Source organism: Macaca mulatta, chromosome 5, assembly GCF_049350105.2.
Source record: "Macaca mulatta isolate MMU2019108-1 chromosome 5, T2T-MMU8v2.0, whole genome shotgun sequence".
NCBI classification, from domain to species: domain Eukaryota; kingdom Metazoa; phylum Chordata; class Mammalia; order Primates; family Cercopithecidae; genus Macaca; species Macaca mulatta.
Genome location: NC_133410.1, coordinates 109,702,046 through 109,725,069, shown reverse-complemented (window position 1 = coordinate 109,725,069; position 23,024 = coordinate 109,702,046). Strand labels below are relative to the sequence as shown.

The 23,024-nt window shown below is 34.6% G+C and overlaps 1 protein-coding gene across 2 annotated transcripts in view; it reads left to right on the top strand.

The window, feature by feature from the left end:
- The window catches only part of EMCN (endomucin), a 117,482-nt gene extending 112,564 nt beyond the window's left edge, over window positions 1-4,918 (top strand). For both annotated transcript variants that reach the window (XM_078002689.1, XM_001108331.5), the window contains one exon: window positions 4,367-4,918. The gene's annotated coding sequence lies outside the window, so the exon portion shown is untranslated. The remainder of the gene's footprint in view (window positions 1-4,366) is intronic.
- The last annotated feature ends 18,106 nt before the right edge of the window (window positions 4,919-23,024 follow it).

Sequence of the window (23,024 nt, the reverse complement as noted above, 5' to 3'; positions counted from 1 at the left end):
ATTACCAAAATGTTCAAATATTAGTAACTAATTGATCAACTTGGAGAAAGCAAGTCTTCTGCAGTTGGAGGAGGGGGGGGAGAGAAAGAAAGAAAAAGTGTATAGAAGGCAAGAAACAGTGTTGACTTTCAAACTAGCTTAATAAAAGTAATTTTTGTTCAACTCCCATTCCTTTCCATTTTTGTACTTTAAAAAAATATTCCGAGCCTCTGATTCCAAGGCTTTTGATTTGAAAAGCTAAATAACTTTTGTTACTCCTCTTTGTAATTTTGAAATTATATAATGATGTTCTGAAGAGTAAAGATCAGAAAGTAATGGGAAGAAACAAGCTTGACATCTGTCAATTCTATTGTCTGTCTCACTTTTTTCTTTAAGATATTTCTATCACTGTACTTTGAATTTAATACCCAAAGAGTAACTACTGTCTAGGTTGTCAACTTGAAATTAGATATCAACTTGGAGATTCAGAATATATAGAAATGAATTCATCAAACCTAGAAGATTTCGAGAAAGAAGTAAAAAGTCTTGAACTCTCATGCAACAGCAAACAGTATTACAGAAATAATCGCCTATGTTAAAAATTTCCATCCCAAAACAATATTCTAGATATATTTAATGCTTGTTGCTTCATATATTAATAATCTATTTTGTTCACAGTATTACGTTTAATGTGATTTGGCAGGGCAGACAGGAATTTTGAAACATTTATGAGCTATAAACCTTGCCTTCTGCAAAGCTTTACCTTGTGGGAGCATGAAATCATATACAAGAGGGTGGCAGCAAACGTGTAGAAGCAGCTTAAATGTTTAATGATATGGAAATTATAAAATAAATTATACTTTGCACAGTGACATTATATAATGAGTAAAAATAATTCTCAAAATAATTTTTAATAACATGAAAGCATGCCTAAGATATAAAATTAAAAGGGAAAAATAACAATTTTAGAATTGAACAGATAGCCATTTAACTGTTCTATGACCAACTCTGCGCTGTTGTCAAGGAGGAATCTGCTGCTACCTGGTTGCTCCCTCACCAGTAGGTCTCATCTTCCTTCTGTTCCAAGACACTTTGGAAGGCTGAAGAGTGAAGGGGGTTTCAGACCAGTGAAGAACTATGGTGTTAGAAAGTCTAGTAGCTTGGATGAAAGTCCGTTCCCACAAACCCTCAGCAATGTGGATTGTTAGCTATTTCCATTTTTCTCCAAGATACAATTCCCTGGTACATCTGTAATTTTCTAGATGGTGCCCTGATAATCTAAGAGTATCTTTGTGAACTTCCAGATGAGCTTAATGTGTTTTTCATTTATTTTTCTTTCATTTTAAAATGAAATAACACAAGCTAAAAGGAAAACATCATAAATAAAGGAGATTTACAATTGCTGCTCTGTATTCACAGAGGTGGAAGATTGATTTCAAAAGGCCTGGAGATACCAAAATCTGTGATTGCTCAAGTCCCTGATGTAAATAAAACTGCATAGTGTTTGCATATAACCTATATAAATTCTCTCATGTAGTACTTTAAACTATCTCTAGATTATTTGTAATACCTAATACAATGTAAATGCTATATAAATAGTTGTTATACTATATTTTATTTGTATTATTTTTATTAATGTATTATTAATTTTTACTGTTTTTTAATATTTTTAATTCAAATTGGTTGAGTCTGTGGACATAGAACCCACAGATATGGAAGGCCAATTGTATATTATGATCATGTTCTATAACCCTGAATGAATTTCTTAATAGTGCTCTACACTGTGTTCCACATCTATAAAACCATGGTCTTTTCTCCTATGGCCATTCTGATTGTTTATAAATTGTTGTCAGTAGCGTTAAAGAAACCTATTATGAAATCTTATTATAAAATAGCCATTAAAAGCAAAGACTGATATTGGTATGGACGTAAAGAATCATTAATGAAGCAAGATTTATTTTTTGAGAGAGACTGTCGATGTGAAATGCATGCTGATGAAACTAGAGTTTGTTCTTATTTAGGTTTGCTGATCTTTGAGAAAATAATTGAAAGAGTATCAATCATGAGCATTATCCTATTAGCACAAACGCAGATGTTTACCAGTTGAACTACGCTACAAACTCTTGACTTCACTTGAAAACTCATCTATGGAGGAGTATGGCTCAGTGGAACAAAAAGTGACGGAGACCTTACTCCTTGTCAAGTACTAGCCCAGATATAAAGAGGGCTTTGCATGGTTGCAGTTCTCAAGAAGCTTATAGAAGTGGAAAGAAACACAGATAAGAAAAACAATTGTAGTATAATATGGTAAATGACAACACAGTGTTATGTGAAGACAGACATGATACCGTGAAGTTTGATGGCAAATTTCTTAGAGATGGTATTTGAGCCAAAACGTAGAGAAAGAGAAGAAAAAAAAAAAAGATAGTGGCCTAGGTGAAGAGAGGAACAATTTTCCAGGCACAGGGAATAGCATGTACAAACAGGAAAAGAATTGTGAAACTGAATGGTATATGAAAGAAATCATAAAACTTTAAAAATTATTATAGCAATCTGATACTGCTGCAACATTCATGTTATTGTATTTTTTAAAATGTCTGTTTGTAGCTGAATAGATATTGTTAGAAACCAACATTGTTCTTCACTATAAACAGCTTGAGAAGTGTTGACCTCTGACTGGGAAATAAGGCTCAAGTAGTAGAGGGTACTAGATCACAGGAAGCCTTGTTTCCCAAGGTAAATCATAAAGGATTGCATGAGGCTAGAATGAAGTACTAACTTTCTTCATTCACTAGTGACATCAAAAGTCTATCCACAAATAAGGGAACAACAGACACCAGGGCTTTCTTGAGGGTGGAGGGTGGGAGGAGGGTGAGGATCGAAAAAATACTATGCTTATTACATGGGTAAAATAATCTGCACAAAAAAACCCACGACATGCAGTTTACCTATATAACAAACCTGTACATATACCCATGAACCTAAAATAAAAGTTTAAAGAAAAGAAGATAAAAATAAAAAAAGAAGTCATTTATCATTTTGAGGAACCCCTCACTTTACCTTGGATATAAAATATGCCTAAAAAACTAGTTCAATAATTGAAAGAGAGGCCTTGTCTGCAATCATTCTTCAAATCATGGTACTTAAGCTACACCATGCTCTGGCATGTGCTCAACCACCTATCAGACATAAATGCTCTGGGAGGAAGTCACAGATATCCTGTTCTACAATCATTTCCTTATCCTAAGACTTGACGTGGATACCTGTAGCTGCTACCTGCAGGCCATGGCAGCCAATGTCCAACGTTCCCCCATGTAAAGCAACAGTTCAGCCATCCCTATCAAAGGACTTGCCTTCACCAACCAAACCAGAAAAGAGTTGATTACAGGTCTCCGCCACTAGTACCACTCCCCACACTCCACCACACACACCATATCATGCTCTCCCCAGACCCTAGCAAACCAACAGCACTGCCATCAGCAACACAACACCATCTAATCCCTGACAGGTTGGGCCACTGCCCGTTTCCTACTTGGGACACAGAATTCTCCATCTCTTGCTCTTTTATAGACCAATACTGAAAGTTGTTCCTACACTGCAGAGAAAAATGCAAAATACTAAACCAAAGGCTTGGCTATCTTTCCTGTGAAGAAGTGGCAAATGGTATTCCTTCATTCTTTCTTCTGATGCCTATTCATCCTTCTTCCTGATGAGTAGACAGCAGCAAAGCTTTAAAGTTGCCCATAAATTTCTTAGTTACTCACATTGTCACCCCAAGCAACAGATCTTGAACTGTACCGCATTAGTGATAGAGTACAGTTAAGGACTTCAAGCAGAAGAGGAATATGAGATTTATGCTTGATATACACCAGTGTGTGTTTAAGGTGGAAGACTCATTCAAGAAGAGCAAGACCAGAAGCAGAGAAGTCAGAGGCTATTGCAATATTCCGCTGGAAAAAGATAAAGGCTTAAGCTAGGGAGCCGCAGTATGGAGGAAGATGAAGAGGCAGAATAGAATAGAGAAAAATGTCTGGAGGTTAAAAATTTCATGAAGTGGTGATTGACTGGATGTGGCCAGTGGGGAATGAGGAAGAGAAGGACTATAGACAATATCCACACTCCCATCCTGGGTTTCTGAATGCATTATGGAGGAAATACTGAAGATTGAGATAGTGGAGTGAGGGGAACAGGTTTGGGAAAGAAAACAGTGCTTTTCTTTTCAGATATGTCAAGTTTGAAGTGCTTGAGAGACAGTCAAGTGATTCTACTAGGTGGAAAAAATGTAGCTAGTGACAACCATTTCTTACTAAGAGATGGACTCCCCCAGCATCTCTATTTCTTCTTCGCTTTCTTGGAATCTGAACTTTGTTGTTGTTGTTGCTCACAGGCTTCATCTTCAGCTTCCTTGCTCCAAGGGTGGAAAAGGAGAAAGTCCTGCAGAATCAGTCCCGACTTCCATACCTGCTGCTGGCCTCTACACCAGTCATCTGTCCCAGTAAAGTGATGTCCAGCTGACATGCAATAATCTGACGGAATCAAAAAGAACCCCGGCGCTCTCCAGTCCTCTGACATTTAAAAATTGCATTACTCCATTTATAGGAGCGTTCCTAGGAAAAGGAATTTTAGGAGGGGAATTTGTGAGCAGTGAATCTGACAGCCCAGGAGGTGGACTCGCTGACAGGCATACCTTTCCTTAATGTTTAAAGTTTTCTGGGCCAAGAATTTTTATCCATGAAGACTTTCCTACTTTTCTCAGTGTTCTTATATTACCTACTGTTAGTATTTATTGTTTACCACTATGTTAATGCAGGGACAATGTGCATGTGTATTATTAAATGTTAGGTAGAAATCATACCATGCTACTTTGTACATATAAGTATTTTATTCCTGTTTTCGTGTTACTTTTAATAAATAATTACTGTACTCAGTACACTAAAAATACTATAACATGACCGTGAAAATGGCAATGTTATTGTCTTCCCATAATTATGAATATTTTTGGATGGATTATTGGAATATATGAACTCACTAATGAAAGGCATCTGTAATAAGTGAGAAAGGGACATGGGATTCACATATCAGACTCTGTTAGGGAGACAGTAATTTATCAGTTCTTTGTCTTTCTATTTGTCATTCATCCTACGTGATGAAGATGTAAGTGTAAGGGCATTTATAACACTATACTGCATTCATTAAGATAATAGGGTCATGATTTTTCATTAGCTCATTTGATTGATATTATCTCCATGCATTTTTTATTTCTTTTAGAAATGTAATTATTTCTTCTAGCAACCATTGCTAAACCTCTAGTTTGTAGAAAATCAACACTTTATAAATACATAATTATGATATTATTTTTCATTGTATCACTGTTCTAAAAATACCATATATTTATAGCTGCCAATCCATCAGGAGCAAATTCTTCTGATAAAAGCTAACTGATCAACCTTGACCAGTTTTTTGACACGTGAGATCAAAGTGTCAAGTTGGTTGAGGTTTTTTGGAAAGCTTTAGAACTAATAAGCTGCCGGTGGCAGCTTTTTAACGTATGATTATCTAAGTTGATTTTTCATGCTAAATTATCTTAGTGATCTAAGGGGCAGTTTAGTGAAGATGGAATCTTGTATTTAAAATAGCCTTTTAAAATTTGTTTTGTTGTGATGTATTTTGACAACTTCCATCTTTAGGAGTTACATAATCACCTTGATTTTAGCTTCCTGATGTTTGGACTATTTATAATCAAGGACACCAAGCAAGCATAAGCATATCTATATTGCTGACTGGCGTCTGTTTGAGAAGGATGGGAAGTAGAAAAAAAAAAAAGAAAGAAAGAAAGGAAAGGAAGAGAGGAGAGAAGGCAGGGATCTCCACTATGTATGTTTTCACTTTAGAGCTGTTGTGCCCATGCTTATTTCTAATCTAGAAGTCTTTAAATGGTGAAGCGGTGACTGGAGCATGCCAATCAGAGAACATTTGTCTTCAGAAAATAAAAAAAAAATCTGAGTTCGAGACCAGCCTGGCCAACATGTTGAAACCCCATATCTACTAAAAATACAAAAATTATCCTGGTGTGATGGTGCACACCTGTAGTCCCAGCTATTCGGGAGACTGAGGCACAAGAATCACTTGAACCCAGAAGACAGAGGTTGCAGTGAGCTGAGATGGCACCTTTGCACTCCAGCCAGTGTGACACAGCATGACTCTGTCGCAAAACAAACAAACAAACAAACAAAAAGAAAAGGAAAGAAAGAAAAGTCCTAGCACCCCTAGATGATTTGCTGAGCTCTTCAGCAAAAGCCATGTTACATACAGCATATTGCAAGGAAATGAACTCTTCTGTAATTTAATTTAAATTATAAGTAATATGTTATTTTGGATCCTAGAGAAACCATTTTCTCTACATTTCGTGAGCATTGTTAGAAAAGAGTCTACAAGAATCAGGAAGAGGGAAAAATTTGAATGGTCAGAAAAAAATAACATGTATTCTAGTTCAAGAAGTGCACACAAAGAATATGCATTAACCTAACAAAGATTAAATCTTTCAAAAAGATCAAAGGAGGATTGAGAAGTTTACAGAGATGTCCATGGCATGTTATATCAATCTCAAAGGTAAGGTCTGCATTTTGTAAACCAACTTAAACTTCTGTTGAGATAGGATATTTTGTTTTCAAGCCAAAATTATCATTAATCAAATATGTTTTAATTATGCCTGGCTTACTATAAGTTTTTTATTCTGATATACAGTTCAAATATCATTGCAACAAAGAAGTGCCTGTATTTAGATCAAAAGCAGGACTTTCTATGTGTTTGTTTTGCATGATAATATGAATATAATTTAAGTGTATCAATAGTCAAAGCATAAACAAAAGCTAATCAACTGGCACTGTTGTCACCTGAGACTAAGCGGATGTTGTTGGCTAACACACAGGCTCAGCCAGCAGAGAAAGAATTCTGAATTCCCCTTGCTGAACTGAACTATTCTATTGCATATGGTTGACAAATCTGTGTGCTATTTTTTTTCTACCTACCATATTTAAATGTATGGGTATCAACGAAGGACATAGTCAAACTTTCGACGATGAACATTCCTGATTTTTTGCCTGATTATTCTCTGTTGAGCTCTACTTGTGGTCATTCAAGATTTTATGAGGTTGAAAAGAAAAGTGAATATGACCTTTAAAAGTTGTATTTTGAGTGACTATAGTCTCACCACTATGAAACTGCCAATTATTGCCTAATGTTAAAGATATCCATCATTGTGATTAATTAAACCTATAATGAATATTTTTAATGGAGAATTTGTGATGGATTATCCCCTGATATTTTCTTTAATATTTCTCTACACACACAGGACTCCTCATGTTCCACTAAATGAGTGTACTCTGCCCCTACTTCTAGATAATTTGTCTTTTGGGCTTGAATATACTTGCTTTCTGTTCTAAATACTTTTTAAAGAAAAAAAAATTTTGATAAATAAGGGAAAATATTCATTTTGCCATCCATATTACATTCCTGAATTTGAAGTCAGAGTTTCTACCAAAATCAAGATCACCAAGAATAATTTTAAAGCTTCCAAGAACTGTTTAAAAGTGTTTTCAAGTCTGACCAAGAATTCTGACATTTAGAAATAAGTAGGAAGATATGACTATTTAAACTCATATTTTCCTTTAAAAAAAGAGAAATTCTAGCAGAGTGATCATGGGCAATATAATTAGCTAGTTAACACCCCATCCAACATTCACTATGTGCCAGGAACTGTGTAGAAAACTTCACAGTCACCATCTCAGTTAACCATCACAATAATAGTAAGAAACTATTCCTTATATATGATTAGCAGCAGCAGAAACATCTCCCTTATAAAAATATGAAAATCAAGGCAGGTAGTTAAATAACTTGCCCAAGGTTGTACAACTAATAAATAGGAAAAATTTGAATTCCAACCTATGCCCAAATCCCTGTTCTCCATCTCTACACTACTTAGTCTCTCTAAGCCTCAGTTTACTTTTCTATAAAAAAGGATGAAAGCATTATGCTCCAGGTCATAATTAAAAACAGGGACCAGGCCTATCTTACTGTAAACAGTTTGAAAAATGAACAGCTATTTCACACAGTAGACAAGAAGAAGAGCGGAACTGGAATTCATGAGCAAAGAGAAACAAAACAAATGAGCCTTATGAATGCCCTGATTGACACACTCCTGATCGGCTGTATAGCAGAAGATCCCTAATTAGAACCTGAGATGACAGCGATTGGAACCAGGAGACAAAAGCAGCTGGAATTTTTTGAGAATGGAACCAGGGAGGAGGGAGCTATACAGAGAAAGACCTCAAAGAAAAAAAAAAAAAAAAAATACAAAGGTGACCCTGTATCTGATAATAATGGGATAGGAAGGTATGAACACACTTAGAGTAAAACTCCATGAGGCCAGGAAAAGAACAACTGGGAAAGAGCAACTAAGTAGTTGTATGCTGAAAATTTCTAGGTCTTATATGGAGCAGAGAAACATTAAAGGTCTGGTCAAGCATATTCAAAAATCCTCACTGGTCACCTTTCTTAATATCCTGGGAATGGTTGTATCTTAGTAGTTGTTCTAAAACACCCCTAGAGTATACACAACTGTAGGTAAGCCCTAACGCAGCTTAAAAGTAGCCTTGCAAGAATTAAGTTAATCCACAAAATATTTAACAGACTTCCAGAACAAAGACTGAGAATCTTTTATAAAGACAACAAAATGGAGTATAACAACAACTCAACAACATAAAGGTCTAAATATCCACCATTTAATCCAAAATTATATACATGCCCCAGAGAATTAAATTGTGAACCATAAACCCTGAGAAAAATTTATTAATGACAATAGAGTAAGTCAGATTGATAAAAAGTATGAGTACTTTACAACAAATTCCATGATGTTGCTATTACTTGATAATAAAACCAGTCAAAGATATTACAAAAGAAAACATACAGACTAATAGCCCTCATGCACAAAAACATCAAAACTATTTGCTAAATATTAGCAAATCAAATACATAAAATTAAAAAGTAATAAGTGAGATTTATTCCAGGAATTCAAGTTGTCTAATATTTGACAATCTATTATTGGGATTGTGATTCAACATATGAATAGAATAAAGGAGAAAAATTATATGCTTATCTCAATAGATGTAGAGAAAGCATTTGACAAGATTAATATTTATTTATGATAAAACCTCTCATTATACTAAGATTAAAAGAAAACTTCCTCAACCTGATAAAGGACATTTATGAAAAACACACAGCTAAATCTTACATAAATGGTAAAAATCTAAATGCTAAAATCTAAATCTAAATGCTACATTCTAAAATTAGAAAGAAAATAAGCATATTCACTTTTACCTATTATATCCAACATTGTTCTGGCATGGGGGCAGGATAGTTATAGCAAATGCAATAATGCAAGAAAAAAAACATATAGATTGGAAAGGAAGATGATAAGATCATACGTAAATCCTGACGTTTACCAAAAAAGCTACTAGAATTAATAACTGAATATGTTAGAGTTGCAGGATACAAGATCGATACACAAAATCAACCGGTATCTTTTGCTAGTAACAAAAAATGAAAATTGAAAACTTTAAAAAGTACAACTTAGAATACTGTCAACAAATGTAAAATTCTTAGGGATAAATTTTTCAAAATATATGCACTTCTTATACCCTTAAAACTGTCTAACTTCTGAGAGAAATTAAAGAACACTGGCTCATGAACTAAAAGACTCAATACTATTAAGATGTCACTTGCATTTAAATTGATATATAGATCCATTACAATTCCAATCCAAATTCAGCTATCCTTTTTATAAAAATTGATAAGATGCTTCTAAAATTTATATGGAAATGCAAAGTACTTAGAATAGCTAAAACTTTTTTTAAAGCAAAAAGTTGGAGGACATACTACTAGATTTAGAGACTTAATATAAGCTACTGTAATCAAGACAACGTGCTGCTGACTTAGAAATATAATTTAATTGATGGAACAAAATGGAGATTCCAGAAAAAAGTGTTTTTTCTCCCATATACACACACATTTATGGTCAATTGATTTTTTTTTACAAGTGTGCCATAGTAATTCAATGAGAGAAATGAAGTCTTTTTAATAAATTGCTCAGTATACTAGGATACCCAAGTACAAAAAAAAAACAAAAACAAAAGAAGTTCAACACTTAGCTCACACCACACACAAATATAACTCAAGATGTGTCATAAACTTAAATATTAAACTCAAATCTATGACATTTGCCTTCCTTAGAATCAGTAAAGATTTCCTAGATAAGGTACAAAAAAATTAAAACTAAAAACAAAACGATAAATTGAATTTTATCAGAACTAAAAATCCCTGCTTTTTAAATGGGAATTAATAAATTGAAAAATACAGGTCAAAGAATACATGATTTACATTATACATGTATATATACACACACACATATATAAACATGACAAATGGCTTGTATCTGGAATATGTAAGGAGTGCAAAAATTTAAAAATAAGAAGACAATTCACTAAAAAATGGGGGAATATTTGAACAGATAATTCACAAAAGAAGATGTATGACTTGCCAACATACACATGAAAATACACTCAATATCACTTAGTCATCAGGAAAGTGCAAATGTAAAACCACAGTGAGCTACCACGACATATCCACAGGCATGACTAAAATTATAAAGGCCACTGATGCCAAGTGTTGGTGGGAATATAGAGAAACTAGAACTCTCTTGTGTTGCTAGTGGGAATGTAAACTTGCACAACCACGTGGAAAACAATTTGGCAGTTTCTTTAGAAGTTAAACATATAGGCCTCATATGATACAGCATTGCCACTTTTATCCATATTTACCCAAGAAAAATAAACACATTTGTCCTGTCTATACAAAGTCCTATAATCAAATGTTCATACTAGCTCTATTCATACCAGCCTGAAGCTGTAAACAATAAACAAATTGTGGTATAGTCATACAATTGAATACCACTCAGCAATAAAATGAAACCACTGATATACCCAGTTAAATGGCTACATCTCAAAAACATTATGCATTGTGCTGCACAAAAGTAGCTAGACACAGTGGAGCACACACTTCATGGCTTCATGATATGAAATGCTAGAAAAGAAATGAGACCACTGGCCACCCAGAGCCCAGAGATGGAGAATCGCCAGGAAAGAAGCACAAGGAAATGATTTGGTATGATAAAATGTTCCGTAGTTTGATTAAGGTATCGGTTACATGGGTGTATATATTTGCCAAAACTCAGGCTATACACATAAACTAGGTATGTTTTTGTATGTAAGATATACTTTAATAGAACTGACTCTAAAAATATTTTTAGAAACTCACAAGTGGGGAAGGATATTACTAACTTTCTGTTATGGGCCAAATTATGTCCTCCCATTACCTCAGAATGTGACTGCAGAGATAAGATCTTTAAAGAGATAACTAAGGCTAAATGAGGTCATTAGGGCGAGTCCTAATCCAACATGACTGGTGTCTATAAGACGAGGAGGTTTGAACACAGACACACATACACACTCACACACACAAACACATACAGAGAAGGCCACGTGAAGACATCCACAGTGGCCACCTACAAGCCAAGGAAAAAGACCACAGAATGAAACCAACCTTGCTGATGCCTTGATTTTGAATTTTGAGGAAATAAATATCTATTTTTTTTTTCTCCTCAGATGAAGTCTTGCTCTGTCACCCAGGCTGGAGTGCAGTGGTGCAATCTTGCCTCACTGCAACCTTCGCCTCCTGAGTTCAAGAAATTCTCTTGTCTCAGCCTCCCTTGTAGCTGGAATTACAGGCATGCACAACCATGCCCAGTTATTTTTTGTATTTTTAGTAGAGACGGGGTTCCACCATGTTGGCCAGGCTGGTCTAGAACGCCTGACCTCAGAAAATCCGCCCACCTCAGCCTCCCAAAGCGCTGGGATTACAGGCATGAGTCACAGCACCCGGCCTAACTGTCTATTGCTTAAGCCACCCAGTCTGTGATACTTTGTTAATGGCTGCACCCCACAAAAGATTAAACTTTCCTACAGGGTTATTGAGACAATTAAATGAGATTATGAAGTATGGCGGACGTAAAAATATTAACATTTTCTCTCATTTATTCCAGTGACCAGAAGGGCTAGAAATATTCATGCTTACATTCCAGATTAATTGTCAAGCCTGAGACTTCTTTCCAACAGCTGGGAAAATTTCTAAACCTTTCTATTCTATCACTAGATTAGAGCCATCTAAATTTCTAAGCACCATGATTCTAGCACCACCTATTAATATAAATGAGTTTTAGCAAGGTTGACATTTGTCTGAGACTTAAAATATAGAAATGCTTCAGTGCAAAATGTTACAGAAATGTATAAGCGTTTATTCATAAATAACTGCTATCCTGAGCCCGCTCCTTCCCCAGATGCCCTCCTCATCCCCATCCTGAGACCTTCAGATTTCTCCAGAATCCAGCACCTAAAGGGTTCACGCCTGACAACAGTGAAAGCATATGTTCTGATAAGTCAATCATCCATGTCACACCTATGATTAGGTATTTTGAATATCACTAGTGTTTAGAGATATATTTTGATAATGAAGAGGAAGTCAATAAGGATGAGTAATTTGAGAAAACAATTTTTTAACTGTAGATTTGATTTCTAGAATATGTTCATTTTGTTATCCAAATGTCAACCTGAAGCATCTCAACTCAAGCACACTTAATACAAGATAATGTTTGCAATGTTTTTAAGTACAAAACCTTACTTATGCATTCAAATTTAGTGTCAGATCTTGATTGGTCTTTTCCAATAGCAGGTGTTTGTAGATATCTGCACATCCCCTTGTTCAGAAATATAAACCAAATCCGTGTGTGTGTGTGCGTGTTATGGTAAAAGACAGAGCTTCTTTGGTGTGCTGGCAATATATTAGCAAACAACTTCTGCTGCCGATGCTCTGTGCATTTAAGTTATTAATGTAAGCACCATGTAAAATTTACAGCATTTTGCTTGAAACCAAAACTAAAGCAAATGAAAGCATTGAAAACAAACTGTTAGCCACTGTATTGGTGTTCCCACTGCAGTGTCATTTAATTGTGTCAAACAACTTAGATGATCTGACAGGTTAGGAGGAGGCACTATTGAGGTTTTCTCTGGCTTTGCAGTAAAACCCACTTATCTGCTGAGTTCAATGCCACTGTTTGTGACATTCATGCTACAAGAGGCAGGTTTTAATTAATACCTCTATTATCTAAGAATTGTGGTTCAGAAATGTATTGAACTTCAATTTGCTGTCTTAGAAATATGTGCTGAGTCTTAGCTCCATCCTGTTATTGTGATATGACACACTCCTTAGGACTGACATAAATCTATACTTCAAAAAAAAGAACAGTAACTCTAAAGTTCTGATAGCTAAGCTTCCCACTCTGTGGAGGTTCAGAGTTTGAAATACGGAACTGAAGTCAAACTATCTGGATAGAGAAGTGTGGGAAGCTTTGAAAGGTTGAAGTTTTAAGAAATGTGTGTGGGAAGGAAATGGAAATTGAAATCAACTATTAATATCAAATGCTGTTATCTTCATCATCACATCATCATCATAATCAATGAAGTTTTATTACCTCCTACTAGTTCAAGGTATTACTTTATGCAGAGAAGTTACAAAAAGACATCCTAAATGATAACTACTTCCAAAAGCTTGTTCTGCAGTATAGAAGATAAGCAATATAACCTAAGGAGGAGAGTGTTTTTTGACTTACTACTAATATGAGCAGGTGAAATTATGTGATTAAATGGAAAACTTAAAGTTATATGGCATTGTTCATACTCCAAGCCACATACAGTACACTGCATAACAGTGGAATAAATGAGGAGCTCAGTCATTACACATGAGCTCCTGTCTAGTTTCCATCAGTTATTATCTTAATTCTAAAATGTCACTGCTAAAGTTTTGAGAAGCTTGAGTGAAATAATGCATGCAAATCATTTAACACAATTTAGACCATATAAGCCAAGCAAACAACAAACACACAAAATAATAATGTCAAAACAAAAGAAACTAAATGTGGCAGAGAGCTAACATAGATATTAGGTACATAAGGTTGAAGCACAAAAAGAAATCCCATCCTGGAAAAGTTTGTGCTATTTTCCTACAAGCGTTGAAGAAATTATAAATGTATTTCAGCTTGGTAGTATCTTATGAAAACAAGAAACAGAAGAAAGATGCAACAGATCTTTTTAATTTTGTTCTTTTAATGAATGAAGGGAGAAAAAAATACAGTCAATATTTCACAAAGAGTGAATGCAATGTTGATATTTAAAATAGCATCCTTAAGTGGACAATTTAATGACAGAGGATTATATTTCCTTCTCTAGGTCTATTTTAGGAGATACTCTTTACCAAAAACCAAGGAAGACTCTCTTCTTCTTGCTGAGCCCAATTAATTAAAAATGCATTTTTCTAAGTCAGTAAAAGGTCTACACCTTAAGATACAAACATTATTCTAAGTAGAAAAATCCCTTTATTTGCTACTGAACTTAATATTATTTAATAATCTACTATTATCTACACTGGATTCTCAAACTTCAGTCAACTTAGTCTCTCTCCTTTATATTAAAGGTCTGAGTTATTTTCTAACTCAACCACTCTGCCCCTTTTTTAAGATGGATGTATTTAAAAATTAATTCATACAGGGTCAGTCACTACATCTAACCATCATGGTGACCTGCCTACTTATATTAATCCAATATGACTGACAGCAACAAAAACCAATTGCAATCTGTACTTTTCTATTGTGGGCATTGGGAGGCAAATTTCCACTGTTTACTAAAGACATTACCAAGTTACATGTAGGCAAAAAGTATCATGAAAGTGCAAGCTATGATAACAAAAGTGCATCTTGTACTATCGTTATCACCTTAATCACAAATTATGTGTTGGTGTAGAATAACACGAGACTTGCTGTACCATACCTAGGCATGGCTTGTCAAGTCCACAAGATGAAAGCCTCAACAGAATTGTCCAAAGACTACGAGAAAGTGAATCTTACTACAAGGTTCTTCAATGAATACTTTAAAATCTAATCATAATAATGGAAGATGTATAGATTCTCAATTTTTGAATAATCCTGTAGACAGAATTTAAAGTTGAACCTGAAATACTATAAACACTGAGGATATAAAATAATGATGTGGTCCAAAGGAGTTATGAGATGGAGACAAAGAGAGTTGCAAGACACAGTAGATACATTAATGTCTTTATTTTACAGAAAGAGCAACCATTGCATACTGTCTGAGTTAATGAAAGAAAGATTTAATTATATTATTTAAAATTTAAAAGATAAGAAATATGGGCATTAAATACTAATATAAATTCTATAACTTGGGAAGCAAGAGGAGGGAAAATGTGAAGTAATGTTAGTGAGCTAAACTCTTTTTCATTCATAGCAGGGGGTTATTAGCCACTGTGTAAAGCTGTTGTAGGAAAAAGTACATGCTTATTATTTAAAATTGTAATGATGAATCCTGGAAGAACGGAAAACAGAAATGGTTAAAGGTTCTTATCTCTGGTTAGCACTCAGAAGCAGAGGGTAAAAGTAAATCTCAGTTTAGTTTAGGCTTGGTAAGTGGCATTATATACTCTATTATAAAAAATACTGCATATATATTTCCTCTTTGAAAAAAAATAAAACAGATATACATTCTATTTTACTGTCTGTATATTGATTGAAAGGTTATAAAATCACAGTACCTTACATACATAAGGCTTTACAAAATAATGTATTGAATAATCTGACAATTATGAGTAATTAATGAGTTACAATCATAGAATTATGATTCTATTTGTCACAGTAACCCTGAGCATAGGTTGGGTTGCAATTATTAATTTCCCCCTTTTTACAGTTATGACAACACATTGTTAGCTCCTGGAAACATAATTTTTCATTGGAAAACATGCACACAGTTTGTAAGTAACCAAGCAAGTGCTCTCACCCAGGTCTCTGACTTCTGATTCAAAGCCATTTCCATAAGAGAGGCTGAAATTTTGGCTTTCTTTAAACTTTAATGGTCAGATAGCCTTCTATCCTCACCTGGAATGTAATCTTGATTGATGGATTCCCAAAACTCCTCGTCATGTCAACCAGAAATCATTCAGTCACCAAAGACTTAAAAGCAAATTCTCTTATCGAGATAGCTTATCAACCTATAGCTCTTAGCTTATCATCTGTTATCAACTTAGCTTCTTGAGAGGAGAATAAAGGGAATTTAATAGGTACCTATATGGAGACATTTGTTATCAGATTGTTCTGGGTTATAAAGTTGTTAAGTCTCAAGTGTCCACTGGCATCTAGACAAATTATATCACTAGACTCCACAATCCTACGATAACTTCTTTATAGTCTAAAGCAATGTTATTCAATAGAAATAAATGTGAGCCACATGTATAATTTAAAATTCACTAGTAGCTACATCACAAACTATGAATATGAAATTTGTTTAAACCAAATATATCAAAATGCTATTATTTCAAGTTGTATATAAATATACAAATATTTTTAAGACGATGAAAAAGCTTTTTTTTTGGTCAAACTATTTTTGAAATCAGGCATGCATTTGACACTTGCAATCAGTTCAGACTAGCCACATTTCAAATATTTTATAACCACCATATTTAATGGCTACCACATTGAACAGCACAAGTCTAGGTACTGTAGGGACTCCAATCTTGGGATTTAGCAACTCCAGTACCCCAAAAGGATAAGGACTCGGGGAGGGAAATGGAGCAATACTTTAAAATATCATATAGTTCAGAACCAGTCCTTAGTGACAGACTCAAATATTTGACAAACTATCCAATTAATTCCTTTAAAAAAGTGCTACCTACGTCATCGTTATAAAGAAGAATGACCTTAAATGATAAATCAGTTGCCCTACTAGATATTCCCACTCTCTAGCTTTCTTCTCAAAAAAAAAAAAAAAGAGTAGGTTTTTAAATCATTCATACATCAAACATCAGCATCGCATAATATATTAGGTAATGAACCTATACATGTATTCCCTGAATATAAAATAATAGTTGAAATAAATAAATAAATCTAATATGTTGCATATAGACCTAGCAGGTATTTCTGGTTGTTATCAATAGTGATCAAGCTATTGAATAATTATCAAGAATATAGTTAAAGATAAAGTAAGGTTATTTTTAATTTATACCAATTCCTCATCATGTTGAAAATTCATGAAGAGGAACTGCTTGTGAGCCAAATGGCATTATGATTCCCTTGCTCTTACACTATTAATGCTTCCTTGAGGATCTTTCCTGATAAAATTGCTCACATCATAGTGAACAGAAATAAATTTGTGACAGTGACAAATCTATTGATAATGATGTGAAAATCAAGACCATGTCTTGAAATCTTCAATCTTGCAGTACATATTTAAATAGTTACTTGGTGACTGGATAAATCTGCTAGAGCAAATGAAAAAACAATCATTCTTCACTAAGTTAACAAGAGTTTTACTATTATAACTAGGAGGCAAATAAAAAGGAGCTGAACATTATCCATAATAAAAGAAGCACACACTCGCAAAGCTCCATACCAACTACATTAAAGTGGAAGTCGTTATATTTGGAAACACAATTTAATTGGAAAACATTAAGTAATCTCATCAAACTTTTTTTAGTGCTTTGACAAGCAATTACATAAATTTACTCCAGTAGGTTCATCAGGATATAGTTCTATTCACATACCTTTACTATTTTTAAATAAATATCACCTGATCTTATATTATTTTTAATCAAATTTGCCTCTCCCAAATCAAATGCTAAAGAAATCTTTGATTATACTCCCTTATCCATGGACAACCTGCACTAAACTCTATCAAGATATAAAATACCTTTCATCTGTATAATGATGTTGGTCAGGCTCTTATTCATTTACTTATTTGTTCACTCAATTACATATTCTGTACTCAATCATGTGTGTCCCCGTTTCATTTATGTATTCTGTATTCAATCATCTGTATTTGCATTAAATCTGTGACTCTTGTCAGGGTGCATATTATAATTAACAGAAGTAAATTCGTGACAGTTGCCCAATTTGGGTACACAGTTAGGCAACCAAAAAGTCATTTCAAATTATATCTTGGAAATAATTTCTCTTCTTTTAAATGAATTTCTCTTCTTTTAAATGAATTTCTTAACATATAAGAGGAGTTTTCAGACCACAGCAACATGTTCTGAAATCTCCCCTTCCTGTCTCATTCATTTTATTCATATATCACACCTACCTTTTTCAAATCTCCTCCAAATATTCTCTGAGAAATTCCTTGTCGGGACCTATCTCAAGGCTTCATGTCTCTCTCTTTTCTGTTTTTTTTAAAGCAAATTAATAGTAAAAAGAGATATGTTTGACTATTTTTTTCTTTTTATTTTATGACTTTTTAAATTTTTCCAGTTATTAGGGTACAGGTGGTATTAGGTTACATGGGTAAATTCTTTAGTGGTGATTTTGGTGCACCCATCACCCACGCAGCATACACTGCACCGTATTTTTAGTCTTTTATCCCTCTCCCACTCCCACTCTTCCTCCCAAGTCCCCAAAGTCCATTGTATCATTCTCATGCCTTTGTGTCCTCATAGCTTAGTTCCCACATATCAGTGAGAACATACAATGCTTGATTTTCCATTCCTGAGTTACTTTGCTTAGAATAATAGTCTCCAATCTCATCCAGATTGCTGCAAATGCTGTTAATTCATTGCTTTTAATGGCTGAGTGGTATTCCATTGTGTGTGTGTGTGTGTGTGTGTGTGTGTGTGTGTGTGTGTGTGTGTATAACAGTTTCTTTATCCACTAGTTGATTGATGGGCATTTGGGTTGGTTCCATGATTTTGCAGTTCTGAAAACAGTTTCTTTATCCACTAATTGATTGATGGCTATTTGAATTGGTTCCATGATTTTGCAGTTCTGAATTGTGCTGCTATAAACTTGCATGTGCAAGTTTCTTTTTCATATAATGACTTCTTTTTCTCTGTGTAGATATCCAGTAGGGATTGCTGGATAAAATGGTAGCTCTACTTTTAGTTCTTTAAGGAATCTCCACACTGTTTTCCATAGTGGCTGTTCTAGTTTACATTCCCACCAGCAGTGTAGAAGTGTTCCCTGATTACTGCATCCAGGTCAACACCTACTGTTTTTTGATTTTTTGATTATGATTTTTTGAGAGCTGTCTATTCAAGTCTTTAGCCCACTTTTTGACGGGATCGTTTGGTTTTTGTGTTGATTTGTTTGAGTTTGTCATAGGTTCTGGATATTAGTCCTTTGTCAGGTATATAGAAGTGAAGATTTCTCCTGCTCTGTGGGATATCTGTTTACTGACTGTTTCCTTTACCATGCAAAAGCTCTTTAGTTTAATTATGTCCGAGCTATTTATCTTTGTTTTTATTGCAATTGCTTTTGAGGTTTTGGTCATGAAATCCTTGCCTAAGCCAATGTCTAGAAGGGTTTTTCTAATGTCTTCTTAAATTTTCATAGTTTCAGGTCTTAGGTTTAAATCCTTAATCCATCTTGAGTTGATATTTGTATAAGGTGAGAGATGAGGATCCAGTTTCATTCTCCTACGTGTGACTAGTCAATTATCCCAGTACCCTGTGTTGAAAAGGGTGTCTTTTCCCCACTTTATGTTTTTGTTTGCTTTGTTGACGATCAGTCAGCTGTAAGTATCTGGGCTTATTTTGGAGTTCTCTATTCTGCTCCATTGGTCTATGTGCCTATTTTTATACCAGTACCATGCTGTTTTGGTGACTGTGGCTTTATAGTATAGTTTGAAATCAGGTCATGTGATGCCTCCAGATTTGTTCTTTTTGCTTAGCCTTGCTTCGGTTATGTGGGCTCTTTTTTTGGGTCCATATGAATTTTAGAATTGTTTGCTCTAATTCTGTGAAGAATGATGGTGGTATCTTGATGAGGATTGCATTGAATTTATAGATTGCTTTTGGCAGTATGGTCATTTTCATAACATTGATTCTACCCATCCATGAGCATGAGATGTATTTCCATTTGTTTGTGTCATCTATGATTTCTTTCAGCAGTGTTTTGTAGTTGTCCTTGTAGAGGACTTTTGACTCCTTTGTTAGATATATTCCTAAGTGCTGTGTGTGTGTGTGTGTGTGTGTGTGTGTGTGTGTGTGTGTGTATTGCAGCTATTGTAAAAGGGGTTGAGTTCTTGATTTGATTCTCTGCTTGGTTGCTGTTGGTAGATAAAGAGCTACTGATTTGTGCACATTAATCTTGTATCTGAAAATTTTGCTGAATTATTTTATTAGTTCTAGGTGCTTTCTGGAGGAGTCCTTAGGGTTTTCAAGGTAAACAATCATACTGTCAACAACAGTGATCATTTTAATTCCTCTATACTGATTTGGATGTCCTTTATTACTTTCTCCTGTCTGATTGATCTGGCTAGGACTTCCAGTACTATGTTGAAGAGGAGTGGTGAGAGTGGGCATCCTTGTCTTGTTCTAGTTCTCAGAGGGAATGCTTTCAACTTTTCCCAATTCAGGATTATGTTAGCTGTGGGTTTGTCACAGATGACTTTTATTACATTGATGTATGTTCCTTGCATGTCGATTTTGCTGAATTTTAATCATAAAGGGATGCTGTATTTTGTCAATGCTTTTTCTGCATTTATTGAGATGATCATGTGATTTTTATTTTTAATTCTGTTTATGTGGTGTATTACATTTATTGACTTGCATATGTTAAACCATGCCTGCATCCTTGATATGCAACCCACTTGATCATGGTGGATTATCTTTTTAATATGTTGTTGGATTCGGTTAGCTAAAATTTTGTCAAGGATTTTAGCATTTATGTTCATCAAGGATATCGATCTGTAGTTTTCTTTTTTGGTTATGTCCTTTCCTGGTTTTGGTATCAGGGTGAGGCTGGTTTCATAGAATGAATTAGGAAGGGTTCCTTCTTTCTCTATCTTGTGGAATAGTGTCAGAAGAACTGGTACCAATTCTTCTTTGAATATCTGGTAGAATTCTGCTGTGAATCCATCTGGACCTAGACTTTTTTTGGTTGGTAATTTTTAAATTACCAGTTCAATCTCACTGCTTGTTATTGGTCTGTTCAGGGTATCTAATTCTTGATTTAAACTAGGAGGGTTGTATTTTTCTAGGAATTTATCCATCTATTCTAAGTTTTCTAGTTTATGTGTGTAAAGGTGTTCATAGTAACCTTGGATGATCTTTTGTATTTCAGTAGTGTCAGTTGTGATATCTCCTGTTCCATTTCTTGGTGAGATTATTTGGATTTTCTCTCTTCTTTTCTTGGTTAGTCTTGATAATGGTCTATCAATTTTATTTTTGTTTTCAAAGAACCAGCTTTTTGTTTCATTTACCTTTTGTATTTTTCCATTTCAATTTCATTTAGTTCTCCTCTGATCTTGGTTATTTCCTTTCATCTACTGAGTTTGAGTTTGGTTTGTTCTTTTTTCTCTAGTTCCTTGAGGTGTGACATTAGAATGTCAGTTTGTGCTCTTTCAGTCTTTTTGATGTAGGTATTTAGGGCTCTGAACTTTCCTCTTAGCACTGCCTCTGTTGTACCCCAGAGGTTTTAATAGGTTGTCATTATTGTCATTCAGTTTGAAGAAATTTTTAATATCCATCTTGATTTCATTTTGATCCAATGCTCAGTTCAGGAACAGGTTATTTAATTTCCATGTATTTGCATGGTTTTGAAGCTTCCTTTTGGAGTTGATTTCCAGTTTTATTCCACTGTGGTCTGAGAGAGTGCTTGATATAATTTCGATTTTCTTAAATTTATTGAGGTTCATTTTATGGCCTACCATATGGTCTGTCTTGGAGAAAGTTCCATATGCTGTTGAATAGAATGTGTATTCTGCAGTAGTTGGATGAAATGTTCTGTATATATCTACTAAGCCAGTTTGTTCCAAGGTATAGTTGAAATCCATTGTTTCTTTGTTGACTTTCTATCTTGAGGACCTGTCTAGTGCTGTCAGTGGAGAATTGAAGGCCCCCGCTATTATTGTGTTTCTTTCTATCTCATTTCTTAGGTCTATTAGTGATTGTTTTATAAATTTTAGAGCTCCAGTTTTAGGTGCATATATGTTTAGGATTGTGATATTTTCCTGTTGCACAAGACCTTTTACCATTATATACTCTCCCTCTTTGTCTCTTTTAATTGCTGTTGTTTTAAGGTTTGCTTTGTTTGATATAAGAATAGCTACCCCTGCTTGCTTTTGGTGTCCATTTGCATGTAATGCCTTTTTTGACCCCTTTACTTTAAGTTTATGTGAGTCCTTCTGTGTTAGGTGAATCTCCTGAAGGCAGCAGATGGTTGGTGAGTTCTTATCCATTCCTTCTGTATTTTTCAAGTGAAGGATTTAGGCCATTTACATTCAATGTTAGTATTGAAATGTGAGGTACCATTGCATTCATCATGCTCTTTGTTGCCTGTTTACTTTGTTTTTTTTTTTGTTTTTTTTTTTGTTTGTTTTTTGTTTTTTAACTTGTATTTTTGTTTTATACATCCTATGTGAGTTATGCTTTAAAGAGGTGCTGTTTTGATGTGTTTCTAGGATTTGTTTCAAGACTTAGAGCTCCTTTTAGCAGTTCTTGTAGTGGTAGCTTGGTAGTGGCAAAGTCAGCATTTGTTTTTCTGAAAACAACTGTATCTTTTCTTCATGTATGATGCTTAGTTTTTCTGAATGCAAAATTCTTGGCTGATAATTGTTTTGCTGGATACAAAATTCTTGGCTGATAATTGTTTAGTCTGAGGAGGTTGAATATAGGAGGTTTTGTCTGAAGAGGTTGAATTGTTTTTGTCTGAGGAGGCTGAATCCCTTCTAGCTTATAGGGTTTCTGCTGAGAAATCTCCTGTTAATCTGATAGGTTTTCCTCTATAGGTTACCTGGTGCTTCTGTCTCACAGCTCTTAAGATTTTTTTCTTTGTCTTAACTTTGGATAACCTGACGACAATGTGCCTAGGCGATGATCTTTTT